Source organism: Nicotiana tabacum, chromosome 6 (assembly GCF_000715075.1).
Source record: "Nicotiana tabacum cultivar K326 chromosome 6, ASM71507v2, whole genome shotgun sequence".
NCBI lineage: Eukaryota > Viridiplantae > Streptophyta > Magnoliopsida > Solanales > Solanaceae > Nicotiana > Nicotiana tabacum.
Genome location: NC_134085.1, coordinates 78,042,978 through 78,057,726, shown reverse-complemented (window position 1 = coordinate 78,057,726; position 14,749 = coordinate 78,042,978). Strand labels below are relative to the sequence as shown.

General features: G+C 35.4%; 1 pseudogene; it reads left to right on the top strand.

Annotated features, from left to right (window-relative positions):
- Positions 1–5,900: 5,900 nt before the first annotated feature.
- On the top strand, positions 5,901–14,533 carry LOC107771556 (uncharacterized; annotated as a pseudogene).
- Positions 14,534–14,749: the final 216 nt, after the last annotated feature.

Here is a 14,749-nt window from a genome sequence, read left to right as displayed (position 1 = left end):
AGGTTTCGGCACAGTTTATATGTACAATTCAAATAATATCAAAGCAGTAAAAAACATCATTTTGCACATTTTAGGCTAAAACATGTAATAAGATCAAATAATTTATAAAGCCAAATATAACAATTCATCTAAGCTCGAATTCTGAACCCTGAACCAGAGATTCTGGGTTACATCCCCAGCAGAGTCGCCAGAGCTGTCACACCTCCTTTTTCGCCCGCGCCGCCGCGAAGGGACACGGTAGGGAGTTTTTCCAATTAAAGGACAATCGAAACGGGATTTATTTATTTATTTCAGAGTCGCCACTTGGGAGATTTATGGTGTCCCAAGTCACCGGTTGAATCCCGAATCGAGGAAAATATTGACTTTGTTTAATAGTCTGTGCACCAGAAATCCGGATAGAATTCTATTAACCCGGGAGAAGGTGTTAGGCATTTCCGAGTTCCGTGGTTCTAGCACGGTCTCTCAACTGTCATATTCGGCTTGATTATCTGATATAATACATGTTGAACATATGTGCGAATTTTAACTTTTAACCGCTTTTATCATTATTATTATTTTTATCGAGAATTGCAACATCGTGAAAATATATCTCGAACCACGTCACATCAATGTACCCGTGGTTATCGACATATTTCGACTCTGTTGAGATTTGGATTTGGGTCACATAAATATGCACCAGAGTTTAAGAAAATAAATTGTTAAAGGCGCGCCTAAAGCGACTAGCGTATCATTATTTTGCGTGAAGCCGTGAAATTTGCTAAACGACCTATCCCGAAGTCTATACAATTATTAACCATTTATTGAGGGCCCCGCAACTTGTGCGTTTTATTGGGTGAGGCTCATCTCATTTATTTTAAAAAGATAATCCTAAAGTGCCTACATTTTTTCTATTAAATTTGTCTCTAAAAAATGAAAGAGAAAAAGGTCCTAATTTATTTACATGCTTACGAGTTGTTACAGTCGGGTTCCGAATGCAATTTGTTAAATTAGAACACAATATGGACAGCCCGTTGGCCAACGTGGACCCAGGCCCAACGTGTATGGCACAAAACTGGACCTGGGTCATCTCATTCACATGTTACTACCTAGTTACATTATACTAGGCATGCTCACAGTTTGTCAAATTAAAAAAAAAACTTGGCAATATAATTTTAATCCTAGATCATTTACATGCTGAAATTAACCAATAGTATCTAGCTAAACAATATTCCTACAAGTTCCGAAACGGTCTATTCGTTTAATGAGCTAATTGTTGAATGTTTAAGAATAGTCTAAATCAGCTAACATGCTTTTTGAGACATGATAATCATCAAACAATAACGAACTTACTGAACAGAATTACTACACCATTTATTTATTTATTACCAATACATAGACAGTTCGTCCACTAAGCTACTATCAGATATTCCATTATATATCTTAAATAACTACATGATTCTGATTAGAGGAAGCTAAATAATGTGTATATATACAATTAAAATTCAGAATGTAACTAAGATAAATTCAGAACTTCAACTTTTCATTGCATATTCATGCTTCATGTTTCAGTTTACAGTAACCAGCGTGTCAGTTGTGTACCTGATATTGGAAGCAAAAGAAAAGGAAGATCAGCAGAAATGCGGTAGCATACGACAACAGCAACACCCAGCAACAGATTTTTAAAAAAACGAGCAGAAATCCAGCAACACCCAATAAAACAGTGGCAAATAACCAAATAGCAACCCAGGAAAAACCAACTTGAAACCCAACAATACCAAACAATCACAGGCAGAATGCAGATTGAACCAGAAGAAAAAGATGCAATGGAACCGTTCTGATATTTGTTCTTTTAGCACTCAAAATAGAACACGCTCAAACTACTAACTCTCAAAAAGAAACTGAATTCTTAACGTTAAAATCTAGTTTCTTTCTCTCAAATTCTGACTCTCCAAGATTTAAAAGTCAGTCAATTTTTAACTTGAATTCTGAATTTCTTCTCCTTTTTTTTATATATTCAGAAAATTCTTTCTTTTAAACTCTCTTCAAATTCGAATCCTCAAAAATCTTTTAATCTTTTCGAATTTTTTCTCCTAATATTCAGCCAATTCCCCTATCCCCTTTCAATATTTTCGGAATTCTTCTTCCTTAATATTCAGGAAAACCTTTTTTTTCTCTTTGTGTCCAGCCCCCCAAGATTTTAAAAGTCCTCCCTTAATTCTGCCCAAACTCCCCTTATTTATGTCCAAAAACAGACCACTTTAAACAATTAAACAAATAAAGAAGAGGTCTCATCTTCTTGAGCCTCGTAATCCCACTACTACATGTCTTGTCCCCCACTTTTATTAAACAAATGTATTATTCCCCACTAACATATGTCTTTTCCTTATTTAATTCCCTTATTGCCCCACTACCGCATGCTTTGTCCCCCACTATATTAAACAATGTATTAATTCCCCATCATTATGTCTTGTCCCCCACTACGTATTATTTTATGTATTATTTTAATATTATTTAATACTTATTGGACAAATCACTCATTAATTATTTTTTAAGACTCATTTAAAATCCCGAAAATGCCCTTGAAAATACTGCAATTACCATTATACCCCTGAAAATACTGCAATTTACCATTCTACCCCCATCAGCTATAACCAATTCACCTAATCAATCTAACCAAAATACAGCAGCTATAACCAATTTCTAATCAAATTTCGTCAACAAATTTAGGCTAGAAACTCAATATTTTTGACTGAACAATATTTTTAACAACAAACATACTTTCAGCTTCAATAACAGTAACAAATTGAACATAACAAACAAGTAGATTCAAATCACTAAGCTCAATAATCAATTGAACTTTAAATTAAATCTAACAACATGATTAAATTAAACACTTCTATATTAAAACTAAACAAGAACATAAAACAAACTGAAGAAATAATCAAGAAATGATAAACAACGAACAAGAAAAGAATCAAACATATACTGATTTCAAATACAAGAATATCAAACAAAATACGGACAGAAATGAAACTTAAACCAACTAACCGGAAATGAACAATGACGAACTCAGACTGGCCTCATCGAACGACGAACAACAACGGACTCAAACAAAACCAAACGAGACCTTGACAGAACTTTGCCGGACTTTAACCGGACTGCTTCGCTTTTCCTCCGTGTGTGTGCGTGTGGTTGTGGAAGCAGTAGGGTGGGTTCTTTTCTTCTTTGCTGGAGGTCGACGAGGCAATGGCCATGGTGAAGAAGAAGAAGCAGCAAGGTTTGGTTGGAGCTCGACGAAGGTAGCAGCAATGGTGTTATGGTCGTCGATGGCTGGTGTTATGGTCGTCGAGAAGCAGCAGCGGAGAGTGACTGCAGTTCGCTGGACGAAGCAGAAGCCGATGGGGTTCGTTTGGACGTGAGCTGAGGGAGACGACGAAGAAGAAGAAGGAGCAGCAGCCATGGGAGGTCAACGGAGCTCGACGAAGGAACTGCTGGTCGTCAATGGAGGCGACGTTCATGGATGAAGCAGCAGCAGTGGCTGCCGAAGAAGAAGAAGCAGCAGCAGGCGAACTGGCTTTGACGAAGAAGACGAAGACGAAGAAACAATAGGTGAAGCTTGGGGGTCGACGCAGCTCGTCAATGGCGGACGGGGCGGGGGTCGATTGGTTTTTGGACTAGTTCGTTTGGATGAAGAAGATGAAGAGAGGGGGGGACGTGTGGTTAGATGGGGTGTGTTTAGGGTTTTTTAGGTAACAAAACAAAAAATGAGAGCAAGAGTGAGGGGGGCTCGTGTGGTCAGATGGGGGGGGGGGGCGGTTGGGCTTGGGTCAAGGGTTTTGGGTTGGGTAGAGGTGTTTTGGGCCTAGGTTCAAAATTGAAGAAGAGGCCCAATTCCGATTTTCTTTATATTTTTTGCTCTCTTTTCTTTTACTTTCTAATTAATAAAACTAAAATTCTAAATTAAATTATAAACTAAATTAACTTATCAAAAATACTAATTAATTCCTAGCAACAATTATCATACATAATTAAACACCAATTAAAACAAAATTGCACAATTTGACATTGAATGCTAAAAATGCAAACGATGCATATTTTTGCAATTTTCATTCTTGTAAAACAAACTTAATTACTTCTAATTGTAAACTTAAATCCTAAATGCAAATGCGATGTATTTTTGTATTTTTTTATTAATTTAACAAATAAACATGCATGGACAAATACAGATAATTATTGAAAAATGCCACAAAAATTCTCAAAATTGTACACAAAGGAAAATTATTTTATTTTGAATTTTTTGGGAGTAATTCTCTCATAGGGCAAAAATCACGTGCTTATAGCTGCCCCTCTTTGTCCGAAAACACGAAGAGTTTTCGTGCAAAGATAAAGTGTTATAGTACATGATAATGTATTCATTATTTGTATTGTAACAGAGTTAATGAATTACATTCATTCATCACTAGGTTATAAGTCGATGAATCAATTATAACAGATTAATTGATATAAGTCAAGACGTTTTGTTTTTAATATTCAACGATGCATCAGAGTAGGTTATAAGTCGATGAATCAATTTATATATATATATATAAATATATATATATATATATATATATATAACACGCTTCGTTGTACTACTTTAACTACATATATAGCATGTTAGAGTATATTTTAGTGTATTCATCCCTTGTATTACAAAAGTGTTAACGAATTACATTTATATTATTTAGATAGTAAATACAAAAGTGATTTTTAATTTTGACCAATGTTGACCTGAAAAGAGACCAACTTTGGTCGCTAATTATCCAGAAATTAAAATTAGCGTCCAAAGTTGGTCGCTAATTATCCAGAAAATGACCAAAGTTGGTCGCTAAATTTAAATCAGATTTATTTATATTTTATATAATATTTAAAATAATAATATAATTGTTAAACGTTAGAACTGGGTCCCAGATTAGCGACCAAAGTTGGTCTCTATCTGCTTCCCCTTTCGTAAGCGACCAACTTTGGTCGCTAAATTTGAATTATATTTATTTATATTTTATAATTTTTTTAAATAATAATATAATTATTAAAATTTTATAACTGGGTTCCAGATTAGCAACCAAAGTTGGTCGCTAATTTCAGTATTTCTTTGACCAAGCAAGTCTGACCAGTCCGGTCAATATTTTGACCACATTATCGACCAAAAAGCGACCAACCTAGTTATTAAAATTTTATAAGTGGGTCCCACTTTACCCACCAAAGTTGGTCGCTAATTTCAGTATTTCTTTGACCAAGCAAGTCTGACCAGTCCGGTTAACATTTTGACCACGTTGACCAAAAAGCGACCAACCTTGGTCGCTAATGTTTTTAGAATAATTATTTTCTCCAATTTAGCGACCAACTTTGGTCGTTTTTTTTTTACAGACTAATTTTGGTCGTCAGATTTTGGTTACTTTTTTCGGAATTTCTAGTAGCGGTACAACGTAAAAAGAATATTAAACTTTGGCCGGGTTACGACTTGACGAGGGCAAAAGATTTATTTAGATCATTATTCTATGAAAATTACAGCTATTATAATTTCTTTAATATTGAGCGCAACTTATCCCTACGGGCCGGCACCCTACATGCATATAAATCTTCATGATGGGAATTTTTTGGATTAGTTGTTGTCCACTACTGAAAATGACGCTTTTGCTACCTTTCAGTTATTATGTGTTAGTCTTAACGAAAGAAATATTTTTGGAATTTTTTGCACCAACTGTAGAAGATGCTATCCCTCCACCAACCCCATTGCTTATTGTCGCCTTTTAAATATATATAAAATGAAGCTTTAGGAAACAAAAACAGAACTGCCACTTCTTCTTCTTAGTCCCAGGTAAGTTTTTTGTAGTTTCTTTACTTAGATATTTGTGTTCCCTTTTGTTTAAAGTAAAAAATATGAATTTTCTCTCATTTTTACTATATTGCTGTAGTTTCAAATGTTGATCATTGATTTGAATTGCGGCTTTTTAGTTCTATTGGTGTGGTTAAAATTGAAGGGAGTCTTGACATAGGCGGTGCCTCTTACAGAAATGCAAGGTAAGGCTGCCTACAATAGACCCTTCTAGTCCGGTCGGTTAAAGTTGAAGCTAGTCTACATTTGCTTGAATTAAAGTCTTATGTTCATCAGAGTTTAAAAAAAGTTCTCTCAATTTTATATACCAATTGCATCATATTTATTTGTTTTCTTCTTACTGCATTAATCTTGCGAATGATTAAGTTTGTTTTGATGAGTAGATTTCAAGTTCATGGAAGAGTAATATCTACAATCTTGACTTTTCTAAAGTGGATGAGGGGACTGTTTGGAAGTTGGATTTTAATGGAGAGGATAAGAATGGAAGAAAAAGTCCTCATTTCTTTGCCTCTTTGGACCAATTTAAGTCTTCTAATCAAACTATTTCTTATCCAATTTTAGCCGTAAGTGTCAAAAAGTTTGACTTACAGCTAATACCAAACCTTCAAGAAGTATGCTTCTTGGCAAAAATAAGTTGATGATGATCAGGTTTTATTCTCATTTCTTGAAAAGACCATTGAAGTATTTTCTTTTTACGTTGTTAGTTATCGTTCAGATATTTTATCTCGATAAGATTAAAGCTTGAAGCCACTTCTCTTGGGGTATCTGGATTAGTCGACTAGTGAGTTCCGCACACCAGATGGTTGTATATACCCAAAAAAAAATCTCTTGGGGGTGTTATCTCTTCTCAAGTTAAATTTGATTCCTTTTTGAGTTTAAGTGTCTTGTCCTCTTGTACTACTTGTAGGTAAGAGACGAAAAGCAAGCTGAATGGTGGATGACAGCCCTTTATTTCTTTTCTAGAATGTTATAGCTAAGTTGTTTCTCTGTTCTTTCTTAGGCAAGATGTTGGAAAATGGAGTCGATGAGGAAGAACGACGTGATTCGTTGTTGGAGAAGGTGAAACTCTTTGCTGAAATTATGCAACCATTTGGCAGAAAAGTTCTTAGTTTAATCAAATACTGAATTTTCCTTCTTTAGGAAATTGTGTATGATGGAATAAGATCTGCACAATCCCCTAATTATCAATCTTGGCTAAAAACATTGAGATCTTCGAAAGCTTTTATCATGGTGGTACGAAGTTTTATACAAGTTGTTATACTACTACACTACTAGTATTAAAGATGCTTCAGTAGACCATTCGCAAGAGCATATACTTGATGAATCAATTTCTTGTAGTTCAGTATTTTTATGACAAAAATCTGAAGTGACATTTTGGATTTTGGAAAAGATAGATTTTGTCTTAAAGAGTAGGTTAGCATGTGTAAATTTATTTGTCTGCTTTGCATCTGCTGGAGGGTTCTCTGGGCATCTTCTTGGTTCCGCTTTTGCAAGGCCCCCTCCAACCTCTCAATACCCAAAGAAATGAAAGAAATTTAATGATAATAACAATTAAAACAAAAAGAGAAGGAAAGACGAGTAGTGCCTTAACCTTCATGATGCCTTTGGTCCTTTCTTATGATTCTTGGTTCCTTTGTTATCGTTGAAACACTATGCTACTGTATGTGAAGCCCTTGATATTGGGAACTTTTTTTAATTTGTATAGCTTTTTGTATAAGAGAATGCAACTGTTGTTATATAAATGTATCATGTTTCATCCTTTTGCATATAGGTTGATCCTGGAAAACCTCCTTTACTCACATGGCAGCGGAAGTTAAATTGTTCAGGAAGTACCCCTACACATTTTGCTCCTAGCATTCGAGAAATTTTACACCTCGTAAGCTTTCATATTTCCTATCTCTGTTCTACTGGGAACATGCTTAAGTATTCACTCAGAAAAACATTTGCTTTTTGGTCATAATTAGTTCTTTTTATGCTTTAAATATTGGTTACATCAGCAGCATCAGAAATCTTGATAGATTTTGTTCTTCGCCAGTCTTCATCTGCATATATTTTTGCTACACTTAGTAGGTAATTTGTTGCATATCTACCTAAGATAAATCTTTTTTATCTTTCTATTGAAGTAATATAATTATCGTTTTATTTTTTGTGGATAGCTTCCACTTGGTCTGAGGTTGTGGAGGCATATAAATGAAGAAGCTGCAAAAGGAACGGTAATGTGTAATACCTGTTACCCATGTTCTAAAGTTTCATAACGTGGCAGACCATATGAATGGTGTTCTTATCTTCTGCCCTTTACCACCATTGTCCTCTAATTTATGTTTTCAGCCATCAATCATGGATCCATACAACAAGCGTCTTCTCTCATGTTATCATGGCGTTCCATTAGGTGGTATTGGGTGAGTTCTCATATAGTTTGTATCAGTCTAATGTAAAGTATGTGGAGCGGACGAAAATGATTTTGTAGCTTAAGAGCAGAAATAATCTAATAGAAAAATAAATGAATTGTAAAATACAGTGTGCTAAATGATGAACGGTAACATTCATTCCAGTAAAGGTCAGTCGACGGTGTTTCAGTTAAACAGGAAATTACTTCACCATGTATTAAGGTTCTTGACTACTAACAATCTATTGAAAGTGCAAATAGTACTCTCTCTGTCCCAATTTATGTGGCACCATTTGACTTGGCACGGAGTTTAAGAAAGAAATGAAGATTTTGTAAACTTGTTGTCTAAAACAAGCCCTTAGATATTTGTGTGGCTATAAATCATCTCATGAAGGGTACAATGGGAACTCTGTTGAAGCAAATGCAAATTTATTTCCATTGATGGATATGAATTGATATAGAACTCTGTTGAACTTTACACTTCACTGCCTCCGCATAGGTTTGAGTCTTGCAAGTCTGTATGACCTTTGTAATAGAAACATCAATCTGCAGTGCAGGAAGTATTGGAAGAAGTTTGAGAGGTGAATTTCAACGCTTTCAATTATTCCCCAGAAAATGTGAAGATACACCTATTCTTGCAAACCAGTTTTCAGTAAGTAATTCATTTAATACTACTGGTTTTAATCAAAGATATAACTCTCACTTTTCTTTCGGATACCACATTAGCTGGCAACAGAACCTTTTTACCATGCTGCTGCAATGCTATAAATACATAATCATTTATCTTGAAAGTTGATTAAGGTGGCAAACTCCAAAGAGGTTTATGATTTCTTAACATCTTATTAATTCATGGAAAAATAGTTGTTCATATGTAGGCAACTCTAAAGGAATGAAGATATGCAGAGTAAGGGCCTTCCTTATGGGAATACATTTAACAGATTTGTAATTTTCCTTTGACAGGTATTCATTTCTCGCCCAAACGGAGAAAAGTTTTCAACAGTACTATGCTCTAGAGGTCCAGAAGAGCTCAAGTAAGTGACCAGTTTAACTGATGTGAGACATCTAAAGACATACAAAGGCTCTAGTTGGAGCCTAGTGCTGTAGAAACATTATAAAATGATACTGAATCAGCTAGTCATACAGAACGAACACAGGATTGGGTATTGAATCATGGAAATGGAAGCTAGACAGGGAGAAATGCACATATCACGCTTTGTATCCACGAGCATGGACTGTCTATGATGGTATCTGTACAGATAAATCAAAAGTATAAAGTCTGAATCTCTTATCTAATTCAGACTAATAAATGATATTTTAAATCATTCATCAAGCAGGTGTTCCAGATCCCGAACTCAGCATTGTTTGTCGTCAGCTTTCACCATTTATTCCACATAATTATAAGGATAGCAGCTTGCCGGTCACTGTATCACATTTACGGTATTCTAAAACATGTAGAAGACGTTTTACAATTAGCCTGACCAGTCTTAACATTTTTATATGTTAAATCTTATTCAAGATAATTTCTGCAGCTTTCTAACTCAGGGAAGACTGATGCTGATGTGACCTTACTTTTCACATGGGCTGTATGTCGACACATTTTTCTTTCTAGTAGAAGCATTCCTTACTGTTTCAAATGAATGCTTATCATGAATTTGCTGTGCAACTTATTTCAGCATGTTTACTATCTTATCTTCAGAATTCGGTGGGTGGAATCTCAGAATTCTCTGGCGGACATGTTAATAAGAAGATTTTGTAAGAATATTTCCTACTTCATCTTCAATTAATATTAAGCGTCTAATGGAATCAGTTTTTGGTTTCATTGCTAATTGCATTGGATGATTCATTCTGATCAATATGCATTGGCCTCTGTAGGATGGAAGACGGTGTCCATGACATCCTCCTCCATCACAAGTATGTTTTGTGTAAACTGTCCTCTATTCTATAGCTGCAATCCTTCTCTTTTCCCCATATGCTTGATAGTCTTATTACAATACAACTGTATTTTTCCGTTCAGCACTTCAGATGGACTTCCTCCGGTAACCTTTGCCATTTCAGCTCAAGAAACTGCGGATGTCTGTGTCTCAGAATGTCCATGCTTTTTGATATCTGGAGAGTCTGAGATTATGACAGCAAGGGACATGTGGAGGGAAATTGAGGAGGTTAGTTTGTTTTCCTGGTTCTTGCATATAATCAACAGCTACGCATGTTATTAATTTTTAAGTCATTACTTTATAGCTCAACATTGTTTTACTCTAATGATTATGATGAATATGAGCATCAATATTATGTCATATTCTGTACTCGTAATTCCTTTTCAATTTTTCTTTATAACAGCATGGTTCATTTGACCATCTTAAGGATGCTCAGACCTTGATAACATCGGAAAAGGGGTCATCTATTGGAGCTTCCTTAGCAGCCTCTGTTAAAATTCCACCTGGTGCTGTTCGGACAGTTACTTTTTCACTTGCCTGGGACTGCCCAGAAATAAGATTTCCCAGTGGCAAGACTTACCACAGGTCATAAATCAGTTTTTATATCTAGAGTCTTATGATTAAAATTGTTCATAGCTAAATATATTTGGATGTTAAACATTGTCTCAGACGATATACAAAATTCTATGGTGTTCAAGGTGATGGTTCAGCTATTATTGCCCATGACGCTATTCTAGGTAATTATATCAATCATGGAATTGTAATGTACATATTATGGCATTTCCAGAATTGTGTATTATTTATGTTTTGGAGCTGCACAACAAAAGGGAGAATGGCTTCAACAAAAAAAATTCATTACAAAAGTATCATTAAACAGCAAATTTTGCTCAATTTGACAGACATGACACGTAATGACTCATGATCTCCAATGATTTTGTTATGAACAAACAGGCTTTCTGTGAATGGATGGATGTGAACATATGTCATATAAGCATTCTAATTTCATTGTTTGCCTATCTTTAAACTAGAACATAATAATTGGGAGCGTGAGATTGAAGCGTGGCAGAAACCTATACTTGAAGACACAAGCCTACCAGAATGGTGAAATATAGATTTTAAGTGCTTTTTCCTCAGAATATATACATGTCATTGCAATTTCTAAATAAACTTCTGAAGTGTCAACCATTTGCATCAGGTACCGCATCACTCTTTTCAACGAGCTCTATTATCTTAATGCAGGGGGCACGATCTGGACAGGTAAACAGAAAGAAAATTCTGTTAGCATTCTGTGTTACTGTGTCTAATTAAAGCTATATTTTAATGTCACAGATGGATCCTTACCCATGCAAAACTTTGGAACCATTGGGGAGAAAAAGTTTTCCCTCGATAAAGCCAAATTGGATTCTGAGAAAACATTAAAATTGGATGAAAAACATGAGACCTATATGGGATTACTTTCTAGGATGAAATCTACTGTTAACGAACTTCAGACTCCGGTGGCATCAAACTCTGCTTTTGGCACTTATCTACTTCAAGATGGAGAGGAGAACATTGGCCAGTTTCTTTATCTTGAAGGGATTGAATATCACATGTTTAATACCTATGATGTTCATTTTTATGCATCATATGCACTATTAATGCTCTTCCCAAAACTTGAGCTGAGCATCCAAAGAGACTGCGCAATGGCGGTAATGATGCATGATCCATCTAAAATGAATATTATGAGTGATGGAACATGGGCCTCCAGAAAAGTGCTTGGAGCCGTCCCTCATGATATTGGACTTAATGATCCATGGTTTGAAGTAAATTCATACAATTTCTTCAACTCAGACAGATGGAAGGACTTAAATTCGAAATTTGTCCTTCAAGTTTATAGGGATTTTGTTGCTACTGGTGATAAAAATTTTGGAAAAGCTGTTTGGCCATCAGTATACATAGCTATAGCATATATGGATCAGTTTGATAAGGATGGGGATGGCATGATTGAAAATGAAGGGTTCCCTGATCAAACGTACGATGCTTGGACTGTTAGTGGAGTGAGCACATATTGTGGTGGGCTCTGGGTAGCAGCTCTGCAAGCTGCCTCGGCGATGGCTCGTGAGGTTGGTGATGCTGAAGCTGCTGATTACCTTTGGGCAAAGTTTCAGAAGGCAAAATCCGTATATGACAAGTTATGGAATGGTTCTTACTTTAATTATGACAATAGTGGTCGTAGATCAAATTCTTCAATTCACGCTGATCAGTTGGCTGGTCAATGGTGAGTTATTTCTTCATCTTACGGGGCAAGAGGAACTAAAGGCTCTAAACTGACGAATTTTTTCTAAATTTAGAGAAAAGAACTTGAAATTCACCACCTATGAATGAATATATTGCGTTTTTCATGTTCTTTGAAGTTTCATGTGGTTGATAGACCCGTGATAACTTGATACTTTACCATAGAAGCTGTTGCTCATTAGTATGCTATCTCATAGGTATGCGAGAGCGAGTGGTCTTTCACCTATTGCTGACGAAGAGAAGATAAGAACTGCTCTCAAGAAAATCTATGATTTCAATGTGTTAAAGCACAAAGGAGGGATTCGGGGGGCTGTAAACGGGATGCAACCAAATGGAAAACCTGATATGTCTGCTATGCAGTCAAGAGAAATATGGACAGGAGTCACATATTCTCTTGCTGCTAATATGATACAAGAGGGCTTGGTGGACATAGCATTTCATACAGCAAGTGGAATACACTCGACAGTTTGGTCAGAAGAAGGTTTCGGGTAAGTTTCTCTTTTCTCCTCTACTTTTTTCTCTTTGAGGTTATCATTTCCAGGCTGAAAAGATGAGTTGTCATTCAACTTGAAATACTGATTTCGATGAGTAGCGACTATAATTTTCTTCTTTATTTTCTGAGACATGAATTGTTCGGGGACTTGAGTGGGTCCGGATAAGATGAGGTTTCTAAGGAGCTATTTGTTGGTCAAATCAACCAAACAGCAATTTAGCAATATAAATAGGAAACCACTCTTTGTTGAGAATTTTTCCAATATCATATAATTACAAGTCACCTAGTGAATCAGGGAAAACCTATTGTAGGCTTGGTGATTGTTTGCGATAAACTAGATACTAGTAAAGATTGCATCCATTTAGATATGCATAGATTATTTTAGCAAGTCATTACCAAGAACCGTGAAGTTCTGTTAGTTTTGGTGCTACTATTTTGTGATGCTTGTGACATTCTCTTTTTTTTTTTGTTCGTTTCCAAAATGCCCTTAATTTCTACTATTCTGACTATCAAGAATAGAGAAAAAGGCTATATTGCTACGGATGTGAAGGATCACCATTTATCAAGCTAATAGTTGTAGGTTGGTCATACCATTAAGCATCACTGTTAAAACGAATCTATGTTTATGCCTTTGTTTGATAGATTATTTAATGAAATTGCTCATAGCTTCAACCTGTTCATAAGAGAAGCATCACAATAATATGTGCCAAGCTATGAAGAAATATGAATCCAAAGCTATAATGAAATCTCTATTGACTAGTTGATTAGCTCCCTAAACCTTTCATTTAGCCTAGTCTAGCTTATATCATCCACTGTTGACGCAACTCCATACTGACACCTCACTACTAATTTCACTTTCATTTAATTTTTAAATTAATTAATGTCTAAGCGATTTCATACTCTTTCTTTACAGTTTTAGGTGTTCCGGTTCATGAAATGACTCTGCAACGAAATTCTAACATCCTTAGAAAGTATGTTGATATTTTAGGTCATGTAGATACTCGTACAATGTCTCCTATTCATAGTTCTGCGCTCGCCTTTATACAGTTGGATAGGAAATTTCATATTTTGAAACAGGAATTAAAGTAGTAGATCTTCTTAACCATTTAGCAGAGATCAAGTATTAGGTTCTTCTATGCGCAGGTTTGGTTTCCAAACGCCTGAGGGATGGAACACATATGATCACTATAGATCACTGTGTTACATGAGGCCCTTAGCAATTTGGGCAATGCAATGGGCTCTGTCAAAGCCAAAGCTTCACAATCAGGAGATGAAGCACAGTGCAAGTGAGAATTCTTTGCATGTAAAGCAGCATGCAGGATTTCAAGAGGTTGCTCGCCTTCTAAAGTTACCAGAAGAAAAAGCTTCTAAAAGTTACATTCAGTTGTTACATGAGTTTCTTTGTAAGAAACTATCAATTTGATTGTCGAAACATTTACAATCACGTCTTTGTATTGTTTTCTTTTATTTTTCTCAAAATTTATTCCTCAATATCAAACTAGCAGAGCCTGTTTTTAACTGTATATAAAATGCTCAATGTTTTTATCTTTCTTTTCTTTTCCCAAGGGTAAATACTGAAGAAATGTTCATTGAAATGACACTTTATCACCCTGCTCATTTCAAATAATATCCACAATGTTCATAAGTTCGATCACACGAATCAATGTTTAGATTCCTTAATTTTGAAATGCTTCTGAGTAATTTCCTTGAGTTGATAATCACTATGATCGTCATTTAAATGAAAAAAACTTCATCCCTATATTGTACATTATATTTTTAATCTCATACAGCTCCTCCTTTATGTACTTAAT